Source organism: Eleutherodactylus coqui, chromosome 11 (genome assembly GCF_035609145.1).
Source record: "Eleutherodactylus coqui strain aEleCoq1 chromosome 11, aEleCoq1.hap1, whole genome shotgun sequence".
Taxonomy (NCBI): domain Eukaryota; kingdom Metazoa; phylum Chordata; class Amphibia; order Anura; family Eleutherodactylidae; genus Eleutherodactylus; species Eleutherodactylus coqui.
Window position 1 is genome coordinate 14,807,090 of NC_089847.1, and position 17,871 is coordinate 14,824,960.

At 48.6% G+C, this 17,871-nt stretch overlaps 1 protein-coding gene across 1 annotated transcript in view; it reads left to right on the top strand.

The window, feature by feature from the left end:
- The first annotated feature begins 8,400 nt into the window (after positions 1–8,400).
- TDRD12 (tudor domain containing 12) overlaps positions 8,401–17,871 on the top strand; it is a 73,487-nt gene continuing 64,016 nt past the window's right edge. The window contains exon 1 of the mRNA XM_066582310.1: positions 8,401–8,489. The gene's annotated coding sequence lies outside the window, so the exon portion shown is untranslated. The remainder of the gene's footprint in view (positions 8,490–17,871) is intronic.

Below are 17,871 nucleotides of genomic sequence, written 5' to 3' on the forward strand. Positions count from 1 at the left end.
GCGACCAAATAACCATGTATAAGTACATGAGGGGACAATACAAGGATCTCTCCCGCGATCTGTTTACACCCAGGACCACGACGGTAACAAGAGGACATCCGCTACGATTAGAGGAAAGTAGGTTTCATCACCAACACAGAAAGGGGTTCTTTACTGTAAGAGCAGTTAGACTGTGGAACTCTCTACCGGAGGAAGTGGTGATGGCAAAATCCATAGAGGAGTTTAAAAGGGGACTTGATGTCTTTCTGGAGAAGAAGGATATTACAGGATATAAATATTAGGTTAAGTGTCAATCCTGGTATACAGGCAGGTAGGAACTATTAGGGGTTGATCCAGGGAACAGTCTGATTGCCATTAGGGAGTCGGGAAGGAATTTTTTCCCCAAAAGGGCTAATTGACTTCTGGCCTTGGGGTTTTTTGCCTTCCTCTGGATCAACACAGTAGGATAGACAGGCTGGACTAGATGGACAATGTCTCCATTCGGCCTTACATACTATGTTACTATGTTATTAATTTTAGTGGGAACTTTGCCTGTAATACCAAGCCTAGCCACTTCAGAGATAATGGAGCTGTGTGCTTCCTGCTGAAATTGGCTCGGCCCACATACGTGTTGGCCGGATAAACTGCTGATTGGCTATTATCTGCCTTCCGGATACCCCACCAATCTACTATTGATGGCCTATTCTGAAGATAGGCCATCAGTAGCTTACAAGTGGAAAACCCCTTTAACAATATCTGTAGTGTGAAATCAGCCAAGCCAGGCAGGTGGGTGATTGCCAACAGCTTTCTGGTGTCATTCCCTGCTTGCATTTGTTCTTCCGCACGGACGATACGCTGTTCATTCATGTGAAAAACCACATGAATACACGACCATACACAATTCATTTTCACGATTTGCAACTCTTTCGCTACGGCTATCCGCACGCCGAATACAACCTATTCGTGTGAGTCCGGCAAAATATGTTCTGTCGCACCCATTTTCATTTTCTTGTTTACGTCTAGTTACATAATTTGTTACATTCTTACTAGGCTAGTTTCACTTAGGGTAACACCACCGCATGTCCCGCCTGTGTGTATCTGGACCCGAACTTTTAGCCTCATATATGGCTGTGTAGTGGCCCGAAGTCTATATTTCTGGCCCCTCCATAATTGTCATACATGCTGTCTTTTGTGTAGATGCAATGTGCAAAAGGTTTAGTCTTTAGTTATGTGTATTGCACAGCTGCAGCATATGAAGAGTTAATGTCTGAATGTGGCTGGGATCTGTCTGGAAAAGTAACAATTTCTGTCCTGTCACATGGTATGCTAGACACTATAAATATGAGTGCATGGGGTGTGGTAGTGAGCAGTCGTTCAACTTCTTCACTGGTTGAGTGTGGAGTCCCAGTCACATGGGGGTACCTTCAACCCTCATGTGGTGAAGTGATGGAGGAAGAGAGGGATCCTGATGTCCCTATCCCAGGAACCTTTATGTGAAAGTGAGAGCTGAGTGGAAAAAGAAGTGGACTGTGCAGTGATCTGCACTTAATCAAGTGAGTGTCTGTGATCCTACGCACATCCTCCTCCGGAGTGTTCCCCTTCCAGATAACATTGCCTGTAGGACCAGTGTCATTCTGTGTCTCCTGTCCTACCTGCACTGGTGTGTATTAAGCTGTACGCTGTCAAGTAAAGCTTTTTCAGCCCCTGTCTCTTCCCAAGGACTGAGGTACTAAAGTTAAGTGTGTGGACTTCCTTCATTTCTCCACCAAGGATCATACCAGTGTGTAAGGAATGGTGGCATCCCATGTGACAAGTCTACAGTGCAGCATACCTATACAGGTAATAGGTGTCCCAGTGTTGCCTGGTAGAGGCCTAGTGATACTACAGTAGAGGGATTTTAGTACAAAGATACTATTTTAGGCAAGTAAATAACAGTTGTGCTCATTAATATACTGGCCAAGAGGTACATAAGCTTGAGAAGTTAGTGAACATTCAAGTAGATATTAGAGACAGCAGTAATGATTGTTCTTGCATAGCGAGTTTTATTTGTTATACCATCAGACTACATTGCAGGCTCAGTATTACATGTCCTCAGGTTAGAGGAATTTACAAGCATAGCACATACAGCAGACATACCATGTATATAAAAAAAGCCAACTACACACACCATCAGTATGCAGAATACCCTTTAGTTAATAGCAAGGGGTAATGGAACATCAGTTGGAGGGCTTGGAGTATCCAAAATTCTCATATGATAGCAGTACATCACAGGCTCTTTCCCTAGACCAAGCTGGTACGTCCACACATATACCCCCTGATGAGGCTGCAGATTAACAGTGATGGCCTCCTTAATTTCAGCGGCTTCGTTCCAAGATTCTGTCTCTGTGTTGACATTGAAGCCACCATGTTCAGCTGCCAAAGAAAACTGGCTCTGGGCAATAAGGGCCACCAAATCTCTGCTTCCTTCTGTGGTAGTAGTGGAGACCTTCCAGTTCTGCTCTATACTAGCCATCTTCTTCCTTTCATATCCAATCTTCCTGGTGATAGTCTTCTTCCACTGAACAGCGGTCTCTGAATCATTGACGATGATCTGGATGCATACCCATTCACCATAAGCTGGCCCCATAGTAACACCCAGCCCCCCTGGTAGAAAGTTAATGACACTGGGATGGAAGGAGAAGGTTTCCGAATTCAGGTCATCATGGAAGTCAGTGCTTCTTAGGTATTGGACCCCTGACTGATCAAGAGGCTTCATGAAGTAATAGTAATCTGCAATGCCAAAGTAGTAAAGTCCATTGTTACAGTTGGGGTGCAGAGTAAATTCTTCACCTTCTTCATCCATGTTCAGGTTCTTGGTTTTACGATAGATACCACGATTTTGATAGATGATATAGAAGTAACCAAAAGCCGCCAAGTAGTGGTCTCCTCCTCGACAGTTGGGATGTAGGGTATATACAATAGAGTCTTCATCTGTCATCATGTTTTTCACACGGCGGTAAACGTTTCCCCTAATTATGTAGAATAAGTCATATTTACTAGCCAGGTAATGATCTCCCCCTCTACAAGATGGATGCAAGCTGAAGACTTCCAGATTCTCTCCTTTGTTGAAGTTAGTTGATCTCATGTAGCAAGCAAGATCTGATCGGACAATGTAGTAATATTTACTGACACCACAGAAATCCACCCCTTTGGCCAGGTTCTGACGGACAATTTTTCCACCCATGATTGGGAATCTGAAAGAAAAAGTCAAGATGATCAAGGAGAGTGTAAACGTTTCAGAAGGCATCCTACTAGTAATATGGGTCCTGAATGGGTCATAGATTCTAGACGGAGTGTTTGAGATCCATCCAGAAGAGGAGTGTGACATTTCTGTTGGAAGTCTGGCCATACAAGGAAGTAGTTATGGGGTACAGAGGCAACACAGCACTTCAATGCCCAAGCGGGCTTAAAGGTCTCTAGTGTGTATTTGGACTAAGTGTTAGCCAGATGTTACACTGGGGTCATTCCCCCTCCAAACATAGTATAATTAGAAACTATTCTGTGGAGAACAATTCTTCATATATAGAATTGCATTTGTGATCTGGAAGACTAATCTCAAACATAGGGTTCATACCTTCCAGTGGGGCCACACGTAGAACCCCAGCAAGCTACAGCAGCTTATGCACCATCTGATTTTGTAGATTAGATTTACTACTTCTCCTAATTGGACAATTCTAGCTGAGACTATGCAGTCTAGAAGGGGACCTAGTTTACCACTATGGCTCACACTAGTGAAAAAAACCTTATACTTCAAGGCCTTTTTGAAACTCTTATGGCCTTTGATAAATCAGAGTATACAGGACAGCTAGGGTCAGCCTTCAGGGGCATCAATAACCTATACCCACAGCCAACTATAAGAATAGGTAGGTCAGGGAACAAAGTGACGCCATCACCCTGAAGAAAGGGCAATTGCCAAAACAGGCAACAGCAGGATACTAGGGATGAGCGAACATGTCCGTTACGGACACATCCGCACCCGGACACCGGCTTTGCCGAACACTGCAGTGTTCGCGCGTAAGTGTCCGGGTGCCGCCGGGGGGCGGGGAGATGCGCGGCGGCACGGGCGGCAGTAGCGGGGAACAGGGGGGAGCCCTCTCTCTCCCTCTCCCCCCCACTCCCCGCCGCACCCCCCCGCGCTGCCACGGCGGCCCCCGAACTTTTTCGCCCGAACACTGAAGTGTTCGCAAAGTTCGGTGTTCGGGCGAAAAAGGGGCGGAGCCGAACGTGTTCGCTCATCTCTACAGGATACCCATCTCTAATAATCCCCAATACAACAGATTTATGTCTATACCATCTTGTTCTAAAGGCTGACCCCAAGAAACTCCCATATCCCAGATGCTAGCAAATGGTTAATGGCTATGGGGACATGTATGGAGCCCAAATACCTGGTTTTATAATTGGCCATTGACCCCTTGTATTAGAGATAACTAAGAACAGACAGTGGTGAATGTGAGTCAAGCTGCAATGCCATACACACAGCACTATGCTTTACAAAGTCTGGAAAACCCTTTTAAATTGGCTTCCAGCCAGGAAACAACCTGACAATATGGAGCATTTAACTCCGTTGCTCTGTAGCTTCAGGAGTCAGACTGACCACCTCTCCACCAAGCATCACCTGCATGCAGGAATACCAACTCTGACAGAAGGCAAGTAGTCCTAATCTAATTAAATCACCAGCAGCCACCAGATTGGCGCTATAGTCCAAGTGCATTTACACTGCAAAGAGGATCACTCAAAAGATGGCTTTTGAGCAATCATTTTGCATAAACCACTTGGTACTAATGCCTATTAGTAGTGTGTGAGCCACCAGGAGCTGGAGTCAGGGAACAGACCACCCACTGTTCCTTGATTACATTCCTTTTGTTCTGCTTGCTTCTTTGATTGCTACCTGGCCAGATCACAGCTGTTAGTATCCCTGACCTCCCCCTATTCTTACAGCCAATTATGGAGACAGGCTGTTGATGGCACTATGGGTTAAGGCCAACTTCCACTATATTGTATTCTATGGTATGGTTCACCTTGTATTATGTATTACTAAATGCTAAGCAGACAGAACCCTTTGAAGAAGTTAATCAGCAATAAAAGTTATATAACCCCACTATATAATATGGGGTTCTGATCCTGCATGTGCAGGTCTATAGACCATCACTAGGCTGAGGAGAAGCAGTACTCTAGGCTACATAATATATGCTGCTCCTGGATAGTAAGGCCATGTTCACACAAGGCAGATTGGCTGCAGAATATCCACAGATGGCACTTTTCAAATCTTATCCACTTTTTCCATGCAGAGGGTCCATACCAAAAATCCCCAGTAGACCCACCTCACATGAACATGGGCTAAAGCTTCTAGTGCATAGAAAGTAGTAGACAACAAGACAGGGAGGACAGGTTGGGCTTAGTACCAAGGCATTCTGCAGACAAGCCAACCTTCCACCACTTACCTGCTCAACTGGCCTCTCACTGCTAGATGTATTAGGGCTCACAGGTGTTATATATCCAGGTGAGCCCAACCAGCCAATCACACATCAGGGTGGAGACCATCGCTGGACAACCAGGGACTCCAATGAATTTCATGGGAGGATTGTATTAGCAGAGGAATTTTTATGGGATGAGATGTTGCAGATTTTCCACGGTATTGGACTCGGCCATATTGCTGCTCTGACAGCCTGTGGCCACTCAGCTGATCGATCGGGGTCCCGGGGTCCTGGTCATTATGCATACGATGATGCCAAATATGTGGGATATTTTTTTCTTATACATACGGGAAAATTACACCTTTTTTATTTTTTCTTATATTTTTTATGTCTCTGTACGGAACTTGAACCATTGAAGCTCTGATCGCTATGATAATGTATTGCAGGACTTCTGCACAATAGCGATCATAGGCAATGGCAAGCGGAGAACCGCGCCCCCTGAGTGAACACTTCACTTCGCTGTTGCAGTGGGAAGTCGGCTATCGGTCACAGATGGATTCCGCTGCTGGATGGCGCAGGCTCACTTCTGAGCTTGTGCCATCCACAGGACGTACGTTTATATACTATTGCGTTAAGTAGCACCCTGCCAGGATGTAAAAGTAAGTCCTGTGGCGTATATTTTACGCCAACGATTTTTCATCTGATTTTCTGTTCACAAAAATTGTACTGAAATCGGACGGAAATCAAGCAAATTGTTGTAAACGGTTTTATTCAAATGTGTAATTTTTTTCGATCGGATGTATAGTCCGAGCGAAAACATCTGCATTGAAAAACGCTGCGCAAATGTTCCCATGTGACACGCCTTATAGCGTAAGTTATAGGACAACATTTTAAAAATCTCACCCACATGAAATCCGCAGCGGTGCGGTCATGCGGGTCCGCAGCGGGTCAATCTAGACTGCAGATTATCAATACGCATTCATCTCTTCAAATGACGGCGTGAAATCTGTACGCCAAAATCTAAATCAGTTGGAATCCACAGCATTGCCAACCTGCGGGAACATACCCCAGGGGCTTATTCACATAAACGCACTCGCGCTGAGTATTACATGTGCAAAATTTCCTTGCGCAATGTGCAGTGAATGGAATCCATAAATTGCAACGGGTTCATCACATACGTTTTTTGCGTGTACATTTCGGTGGCGCACAAACGAAAACGCAGTATATCCTATTTTTGGGTGCAATAAACTAAATAAAGTTACTAGCCCATTGAAATGAATGGGAGCATGCTTGCAAGCTTTTTTGTGCACGCACATACGCAGGGCATGCCGGTGCAAAAAATACGGTAAAATACACCACATGCGTGCAAGAACGCAACCCCCATCGTGTAAATATGTCGCGCCCATGTGAAGACGGCATAAGGGCTTATTCACACGAACGTTTTTGTGCAGCATTTTGTGTGCAATACGCGGTGAATAGTGCACATTGATCTCAATGGTTTCCTTTACATATGCGTATTTTGCACATCCGCGGGGAAATCGCGTGCTGGTGATTTACGGTCTCATATCGCACTCGCCTGTGTGAAGTTAGCCTTAGGGGGTTTTAAGCGAGGGATTTTTGTCAGGCGGTCTGTAGATTTCCGTCCCCCGAGACTAAAGTCACATGGTGATTTTCACGAGCACGTTTTTTCTGAGTTGGAGAGAATTCACTCGGGGCATATGCGCAATTGCGTGCATCTCAGTGGTGTTTGCGGAACAATTTTTTTTGCGCACGTATTGGTGTATTTTACTGCATTTTTTGAGCCCAAAAGGCATGATTTTTAGCACACAGGACAAACGCCCTGATTTAATGGTAACTTGCCTCATCAGTTCCAGATGTGTTCTTTCTCTTGCGGAATTGCACAGTGTATTGCGCATCTTGTTGCGCATTGCATGCACATTTGCGCACCCCCCTATAGAATGCTATGGGGACTTTTGATGTGCAAATGCGTACAAAAGTAAAGCACGCTATGATTTTTTCGCATGTGCAAAAATAGGAAGTGAGAACGAACTCATTGAAACCAACGGGGCCATTGTGTGTGAAGGAGCCCTTAGGGTGCGTTCACGCATCGCTGATTTAGGATTTCCTTTACAAGGGCGCATCTGTGCACGCAATACGTAAAGAACAGAAGCCATTGATTTCAATGGGTTCGTTCTCATTTCCTTATTTGCGCAGCCAAAAAAAATACCACTTTAGTGCACATTTTGGTTGTGCAAAGAAAATAAACCGCAGCCTGCTCTACCTTTCTGCGCATTTGCGCACCAAAGGTCCCTGTAGAAGTCAATGAGGAGCGCGCAAATGCGTGTGGAGAGGAGCGATACGCGGCGTAATTATGCTTGAAAAACAGCTAATGAAATATTTCAAGCAGTGCGCCGTTTGCCGCACGGAAATGAGTGCGAAAAAGTACAGTAAAGTACGCCGATACGTGCGTAAAAAGCTTTGTTCCACAAAAACGCAACGCTGAGGCGCCTGTAAACGCACATATACATCCGCGTGAAGGAGCCTTTACTGCAGATTTTGGTGCAGATCTGCAGCAGATTTGATCCCCTTCAATTTGAATTCAATTGAAAGGGTAAAATTAGCTGCAGAGCCGCAGCACATCACCCATGTGTGAACGCACCCACATTCTGCATTTGTATTGTGTTCTTTCTTATATATAAGGGCTGTCAAGGTCTGCTGGGATTTGCAGTTCCCCACAATTGGGTGGGTAGGTGGGTTGCCCATGGTAACCAGTGGGGTCACTACTTTCATTTTCTACTGAACTGGTTGCCATGGGTAACTCGTTCCTCTCGCCTGCCGTAAAGCGCGCGGTGTGGTTCCGCTCTGTTTGTCCAGTCCTTGGGCTACAGTAATATGGCGGCGGCTCGGTGAAGTTCTCCCTCTAGCGACAGCTACGAGCTGCTGCACTTCTCCGCAGGGGCAGGAAGCCGCCGAGCCAGAAGGGACGTTACCGGTTTGGCTCGTCGTCGTGGTTTCAGCGGGAGCGGAATATTTGGGGTGGAGGCTACCGGATAACGAGTGAGTGGCCGCCATGTACCGCGGGCGGGGGTGTAATACCGAGGGCGGCCATTGTGTGACGTCATGTGTGGTCGGTAGTGACGACACAACGTGTATAGTGCCGTTCTAATGGCCTTATAAAGGGCCTATATATCTTCATGGGGTGTTATTTAAGCAGGCACTACAAGTCCCAGCATGCCGGTTGCAGTAGTATTTTCAGAGTCTGTCCCGCTTATCGGATCGTGGTTTGCAGAATCGCCCCGCTGGATTCGCACAGGGTGGGGAAAACCACGTTGGGGAAAAAATAGTTTTTTTTTTTGCTGCAGCTTTGTTGAGAAAATGAAGGAAATACGGTAAAATGTGGTTTTTAGCGCACCCGATCCGTCGCGTGTGAGTACGCCATAAGGGTTTGTTCGCACGCAGCGCAGTTGGTGCCGGTTTTCCAACATGAAAGATCAGCGCAAAAAAAAAAATCACAATGACGCCATTGGTGCGGGATTTGACACGACTTTTGATGCGGATCTGCGGCGGACTTCACCTTTCATACGGCCGTGAATCTCGCTCTGCGTTTGTGCTTTGCCAGAGGCGAAGATGACCCCCGTTCTTTTGAGTGGACTCTTACGCACGGGCCACCTTTTATCGCTTCGTGTTTCTCAGAACGCATCACTCGATTTCAACGGGACCTTTAATTCCTTGTATGGCGGGTGGCGCGATGAGAGGGCAGCACTTCCATCACGCGTGAGAATCGGTACGTCAGAGGCCTGAAAGACGCCTCGCAGCCTCGAGTGTAGGTAGCCTGAAAGGGTTAAATTTGCTGCTGGCTTACGTAAAAACGTGCGTGGATTTTGACGCTGGTCAACGCCAACATCCTAGCAGACCCTGATCAGCCGTTAGTGACTATTATCACTTCAGGGGGCTCCTATGGATGCGGCCCCTATGGACGCCCCACCTACAGTGGAAAAGTGTGACATAAAAAAAAAAAATAAAACCCAATGTGAATGACCCCCAGAGGTCATCGGGCGACGCGCTCCGAGGAACACGAAAAGATAGGATGTGAGAGATTTTTTTTGTGTGTGTGTGGAAGTAAACCTCGCTCGTGTACATGACTCCATTCAAAAGAACGGGGGCTCATATTCGCGCGTCTCGTAACGCATAAGTGTCACGTGATTTTCTTGGCTGCGTGAAAGTCGCCTTAGGGGGGTAAAATGCGAAGGTTGAAGCCCGCTACAAAATCCACGCCATTTAGGTCGGGCTTACAGGAGCGTATGATAAAACACGGCGTAAAAATCTCAGCGTTTTACCGGTGGGCGGAGCTGCGTATCACCGCGTTTGCAATCGCGTATGACAGCAAATTTCACGCATCGCTTCTGGTGTCCTTATTTTTTTAAAGTTTTTTTTTTTCCGATTTACGCAACGTTGCCTAAAAACACCGCACATACGGAGTGTAATCACGTAGGCACCGCACATACGCAGTGTAATCACGTAGGCACCGCACATACGGAGTGTAATCACGTAGGCGCCGCACGTACGCAGTGAAATCACGTAGGCGCCGCACATACGCGGTGTAATCACGTAGGCGCCGCACATACGGAGTGTAATCACGTAGGCACCGCACATACGCAGTGTAATCACGTAGGCACCGCACATACGGAGTGTAATCACGTAGGCGCCGCACATACGCAGTGTAATCACGTAGGCGCCGCACATACGCGGTGTAATCACGTAGGCACCGCACATACGGAGTGTAATCACGTAGGCACCGCACATACGCAGTGTAATCACGTAGGCACCGCACATACGGAGTGTAATCACGTAGGCGCCGCACGTACGCAGTGAAATCACGTAGGCGCCGCACATACGCGGTGTAATCACGTAGGCGCCGCACATACGGAGTGTAATCACGTAGGCACCGCACATACGCAGTGTAATCACGTAGGCGCCGCACATACGGAGTGTAATCACGTAGGCGCCGCACATACGCAGTGTAATCACGTAGGCGCCGCACATACGCAGTGTAATCACGTAGGCGCCGCACATACGCGGTGTAATCACGTAGGCACCGCACATACGGAGTGTAATCACGTAGGCACCGCACATACGCAGTGTAATCACGTAGGCACCGCACATACGGAGTGTAATCACGTAGGCACCGCACATACGGAGTGTAATCACGTAGGCGCCGCACATACGCGGTGTAATCACGTAGGCGCCGCACATACGCGGTGTAATCACGTAGACGCCGCACATACGCAGTGTAATCACGTAGACACCGCACATACGCAGTGTAATCACGTAGACACCGCACATACGCAGTGTAATCACGTAGACACCGCACATACGCAGTGTAATCACGTAGACACCGCACATACGCAGTGTAATCACGTAGGCACCGCACATACGCAGTGTAATCACGTAGGCACCGCACATACGCAGTGTAATCACGTAGACACCGCACATACGCAGTGTAATCACGTAGACACCGCACATACGCAGTGTAATCACGTAGACACCGCACATACGCAGTGTAATCACGTAGACACCGCACATACGCAGTGTAATCACGTAGACACCGCACATACGCAGTGTAATCACGTAGGCACCGCACATACGCGGTGTAATCACGTAGGCACCGCACATACGCGGTGTAATCACGTAGGCACCGCACATACGCAATGTAATTACGGACGCACCGCACATACGCAGTGTAATCACGTAGACACCGCACATACGCAGTGTAATCACATACGCAGTGTAATCACGTAGACACCGCACATACGCAGTGTAATCACGTAGAAACCGCACATACGCAGTGTAATCACGTAGGCGCCGCACATACGCAGTGTAATCACATACGCAGTGTAATCACGTAGACACCGCACATACGCAGTGTAATCACGTAGACACCGCACATACGCAGTGTAGTCACGTAGGCGCCGCACATACGCAGTGTAATCGCGTAAGCGCCGCACATACGCAGTGTAATCGCGTAGGCGCCGCACATACGCAGTGTAATCGCGTAGGCGCCGCACATACGCAGTGTAATCGCGTAGGCCCCGCACATACGCAGTGTAATCGCGTAGGCGCCGCACATACGCAGTGTAATCGCGTAGGCGCCGCACATACGCAGTGTAATCGCGTAGGCGCCGCACATACGCAGTGTAATCGCGTAGGCGCCGCACATACGCAGTGTAATCGCGTAGGCGCCGCACATACGCAGTGTAATCGCGTAGGCGCCGCACATACGCAGTGTAATCGCGTAGGCGCCGCACAAACGCAGTGTAATTACGGACGCACCGCACATACGCAGTGTAATTACGGACGCACCGCACATACGCAAGGTTGAAGCCTGCTACAAAATCCACGCCATTTAGGTCGGGCTTACATGAGTGTATGATAAAACACGGCGTAAAAATCTCAGCGTTTTACCGGTGGGCGGAGCTGCGTATCACCGCGTTTGCAATCGCGTATGACAGCAAATTTCACGCATCGCTTCTGGTGTCCTTATTTTTTTTAAGTTTTTTTTTCCTATTTACGCAACGTTGCCTAAAAACACCGCACATACGCAGTGTAATTACGTAGGCACCGCACATACGCAGTGTAATTACGTAGGCACCGCACATACGCAGTGTAATTACGTAGGCACCGCACATACGCAGTGTAATTACGTAGGCACCGCACATACGCAGTGTAATTACGTAGGCACCGCACATACGCGGTGTAATCACGTAGGCACCGCACGTACGCCGTGTAATCCCCGTAGGCGCCACACATACGCCATGTAATCACCTAGGCGCCGCACATACGCAGTGTAATCACGTAGGCACCGCACATACGCAGTGTAATCACGTAGGCACCGCACATACGCAGTGTAATCACGTAGACACCGCACATACGCAATGTAATTACGGACTCACCGCACATACGCAGTGTAATCACGTAGACACCGCACATACGCAGTCTAATCACGTAGGCACCGCACATACGCAATGTAATTATGGACGCACCGCACATACGCAGTGTAATCACGTAGACACCGCACATACGCGATGTAATCACGTAGGCACCGCACATACGCAGTGTAATCACATACGCAATGTAATTACGGACGCACCGCACATACGCAGTGTAATCACGTAGACACCGCACATACGCGATGTAATCACGTAGGCACCGCACATACGCAGTGTAATCACATACGCAGTGTAATCACGTAGACACCGCACATACGCAGTGTAATCACGTAGACACCGCACATACGCAGTGTAATCGCGTAGACACCGCACATACGCAGTGTAATCGCGTAGACACCGCACATACGCAGTGTAATCACGTAGACACCGCACATACGCAGTGTAATCGCGTAGACACCGCACATACGCAGTGTAATCGCGTAGACACCGCACATACGCAGTGTAATCGCGTAGACACCGCACATACGCAGTGTAATCGCGTAGACACCGCACATACGCAGTGTAATCGCGTAGACACCGCACATACGCAGTGTAATCACGTAGACACCGCACATACGCAGTGTAATCACGTAGACACCGCACATACGCGGTGTAATCGCGTAGGCGCCGCACATACGCGGTGTAATCGCGTAGGCGCCGCACATACGCAGTGTAATCACGTAGGCGCCGCACATACGCAGTGTAATCACGTAGGCGCCGCACATACGCAGTGTAATCGCGTAGGCGCCGCACATACGCAGTGTAATCGCGTAGGCGCCGCACATACGCAGTGTAATCGCGTAGGCACCGCACATACGCAGTGTAATCGCGTAGGCACCGCACATACGCAGTGTAATCACGTAGGCGCCGCACAAACGCAGTGTAATTACGGACGCACCGCACATACGCAATATAATCACCTACGCAGCGGTTTCGTACGCACCCTTAGATAACAAGAGGACTCCATCGTGCAGTGAAATTGCCCGATTCTCCACTGTCAGCCTATCAGATAGCGCTGACCGGCGGAGATTCGGCGGCAGCTCCTGCGGCGGAGCTTAGCTGTGGAGTACCGCAACACCCGTGGACAGGGGGCCATAAAAAAAGTTGTATTGGCTTAAAATGAAGCAAAATTCAATATTCGCCGATCACGGCCAGAACTGCAGCCCCGGTACCCGCCAGACGGAACCCAGCAGGAGCGGCGAGCAATAAAGCGCTGTACATTGTGCGTGTGAAAATCTTTGTTGCTCATGGCAACCAATCACAGCGCAGCTTTCATGTTACCTGCGCTGTGATTGGTTGCTAGGGGCAAAAAAAATCACAGGGGAAGTCAGTGAGTTTTCGATTTTTAATTCCGCCGGTATTCGTCGCCCGGCGCTGGAGAACGCTCAGGCAAAATGTCACTCAAATCGGACAGAACTTGAACAGATCTTTTGTTTCATGTATAAGATGCGCAGTTGTTTGGGGGCGGAGCTACTGCTTTGGTTTGGGCTTTAAAGGGAACCTGTCATCACCTTTGAACCCCGTAAATTGCGCTATCTGGCTCCTAGGTCAGGAGGCGGTGTTTGATACTTCAATACTAAGACCGTCCTTGTTGCCCAACCAATCACAGCGCAGCTTTCATTTCTCAAGTTGCCGAGGTAAAAGGAAAGCTGCGCTGTGATTGGTTGCTATGGGCAACAGCACCATTTTACTGTTAGAGCGTTTTGATAAATGAGGCCCAAAACTTTTATTCTGCCGTAATCGTCACCAGGGGAATATGAGACAAAATGGCTGCCAATGGAGACAGGAGAGCGTCTTGTCCTTGATTTTCATGTCCACCATTAGAGTGTCCCCCCCCCAAGGCGAATGTGTTCTGCGCTATAACCTTCTTCCATGAGGAAACAATCCCAAGGATTTCTCACCTGGACGCTACAGATATGGCTCTTGTCGCGGCCAGAACAGGCAATCCTAGGGTTCATCTTCCAACAGGAGGGGGCACCCCACCTTTTTTTACAATTAGGTCAGAAGTGAGCGGTGACTACCAAAGAGATGGATTAGCCGTGCAGGTGGTGATGATGGTGAACGTCCTTCCTGGCCGCCACGTTCCCCGGACTTCACGCCTTCTGATCTTTTTTCTCTCTAGGGGGTTAGATGGTCTACATCAGATGAGTATTTAGCTTTTCCCCTCCTTTTCCGCCACCACTGCCCTCCCTCCAGCCTACTGCCCCATGCACAGGGGGATGAATTTCTGTTTGTCCAGAGACCCTTCCCTGTGGATATCCTCATACTTTTCGGGGTGCAGTGTGGCTTCTTCACCCTCTTTTTCTTCTGGGCCTGTTTCTATAGGGAAGCGCTGCAGCGTTCCTGCTCAGGGGGGGTGTGCCTTGCGCATCTTCTATGCTGTGGCCTAGGCTGTTGTGGTTCCCTTCTGCGTGCCTGGCTGTCAGATGCTGGTCATCACCCCAGTGCGCTGCTTTTAGTCCACCATCATGCGCGCCACGATCCCAGTGGTGGGTGGTGAAGGTACCAAGGCAGAGCTTTGCTCTTCCTCTCTACTACAGCAGTGTATGTAACGCGCCCGGTGCCGGATTCACTGTGAGCCGCCAGACTCTGTGCCCAATGCCTACACCATGCCAGCACTACTCTGGACCCCGGATTCGGACCTTGTCAACTCACTTCCTGCAGGTCGGGCTTAGCAACTGTCTTTCTACCTTGCACGCCAGTACTCTGTTCTGTCAATGGGTTCCACCTTTTTCCTCCTCAGCTCCTTTGCTTCCTTTACTCTGTCCCCGCTATCTCCCTTCAGCGTGCTGAGACTTGTGGTGCCTCTGGTGTGCTTGTCCACATCTAGCAGCGATCCGTTTGCATTTCAGACTCTCTATCAGGCCAGCTCCGGGTCAGGTGAGCTTTGCCTGGCGGCTAACTCCCATTCTCCATTGCTCCTCTTGCAGTGCCACTAGCAGTCCGCCTATACCAAAGTGCTCCATCAGTCGCCCCCAAACATGTCTTGCCGGAAGCGATTTTTCCATGCGTGACCTCTCCCATAGTATAACCCAGAGGTGGGCTAGGCCTTCTCACTCTAGGACATCTTCCAGGTCTCCCACCTCATCAACCTTCTCAGTCCCTCCTGGGATGCGGTCAGAATGCTCCTCCAGAAAAGAGTGAAGCTCCCTTGGATTCCAACCTGGATGAGGAACGGACGCCTAAGCTTTCCAATCTGATTGATAACATGGTAGTCACCATGAAGGATATCCTTCAGGTGAAAGATAAGACACTACATTCGCGGAAGCCTTTTCCTTCAGACATCCAAAGTGTTCCCCAAGGTCTTTCCTTCTTAAACTGAGTTTTAAGATGTTTTAGCCAGGAAATGGAACCTCCTCGACTAACACTTCACCAAAGCAAAGTGCTTGAATGTCATGCAGCACTTCCCGTAAGAGTTATTCAAGAAGTGGTCGTCTTCACCAGCAGTGGATCGCCCAGTGACCCGTTTATTAGCAAAACGCCACCTTTCCTATGTCGGAAAAATTGTAATCGCTAGCCAAATCCTCCTTCAAGGTGGTGGGTTCGGCCCTTTAAACTGTTTTCGCTTCTACCTGGGTCAGTAAGGCCACTGAATGGGCTGAGCAGTTATGTGGCGGCATTCTTTCTGGCTGTCCTCCGGAAGAATTAGCAGGCGTTGTGCTTCAGATAGGCCAGGTGGGAAAATACATCGGTGATGCTGCCAGGCTATGGGCCCGTGCCTTGGCAGCTTCAATAGTAACACACTGTACTCTGTGGCTAGAATTCTGGGCCGCAGATGCCACCTCTAAGAGGTCCTTACCAGGTCTTCCCTTTGTTGGATCACACCTCTTCAGCGCCAGACTAGATGAGATCACCTTTGAGACCAATGGCGGTAAGAGCTCAGCCCTACCACAGAACAAAGCTGTGCAAGATCTGCACAGAAGAAGAGGCCTCAATTTTGCTCCTATCGCCGCTCCAGCGCCCGGACCTTCTTTAGCTCCAGAATTCCTGTGTCTCCTTCAAAAGCCAACGCTTTGGCTCACGCGATAGACATCCTCTCCTATCAGGGTGTCATAGTTCCGGTCCCTTCCTTTAGAAAGATTTAAGGGTTTCTATTCGAATCTCTTCATGGTGCCCAAGAATAATGGCACCGCCAGACCTGTGCTGGATGAGAAGAAACTAAATCAGTGTGTCAAGACTTGACCCTTCCGCATGGAGTCGCTGAGATCTGTCATTGCCTTCATGCAACTAGAGGAGTTTCTGCCATCCATTGAGATCAAGGATGCCTAGCTTCATGTGAACATCTGTCGAGTGCATCGGTGATTCCTCTGCTTCGCTGACAATATATTGCCCTTCCATTAGGGTTGGCCACGGCATCTTGAGTCTTCACAGAGGTTCTGGTATCAGTAATGGCTCTCCCCCACTTCTAGGGGAAAATGGTCCTCCTTCATCTAAATGACATTTTGGTGAAAGGTCCGACTTAGTTGGCCAACCTGGAGAGTCTCCACATCACACTGGAGACTGCTTCGTTCGGGTGGATTGTCAACCATCCCATGTCTTCCCTCTCAGTGTCGCAACGCCTAGAATTCCTGGGCCTCTCCTTCAACACGGCACATGTATGTGCCCTCCTCCCGCCACGGAAACTAGATCATCCTCAGGTAAAGGTGCGCTCCCTGTAAACTCAGCATCTCATGACCATTCGTCACTGCGTGTATTTATATATGTATAATAGTGTGCCTATATATATTATTTATATCATATATACATACATATACACACACAGACGCACACTAATATACATATATAAATACACGCACAGGCACACACTTATATATGCATGCGATATTATATACGCACACTTTTATATATAAATATATATACACAGACAAACACACATTAGATATATATACATACACAAACACACAGGTGCACACGTTTATATACACACACACACATACATATACACACAAGGACACTTTTGTATTTTTATACACAATGCAAACACATGTTTATATAACAGACAGAACAATCCGTATGCTCACCTGCATCCAATGTGGCCACACTGGCAGGTATACAGGCTGCTCTCAGTTCTTTTTGTGGCCCTCCTGCATACTTGGGCCCCTGATGTCTCCCCAGATCTGCTGCCATGAAACAAGGGAGGGCCGGTGAGAGCTCTCATCCTGCAGCTGCTCCTCCTCAGCCCCGCTGTCCCTCGCTTCTTCCCTCCTCCGCGGCCGTTGTCAGTGTGCTATCGGCACTCATCTAGTTTGGTCTGCTCTGCTAGACAAAACAAGCCAAAAGACGATCTGATTCTGACAACAGCACGGAGAGTGAGGGAACTTGCTGCACAGCCAGCCGGCTGTGAGGTGAAGTGGCGGGCCGGTTTGGGCCCGCGGGCCTTGTGTTTGACGTGTGTGTTAGATGGAGCAGTGGTCCTACGCGTGAGCACCCAGCGTGCCTGAGCTGAATATCAC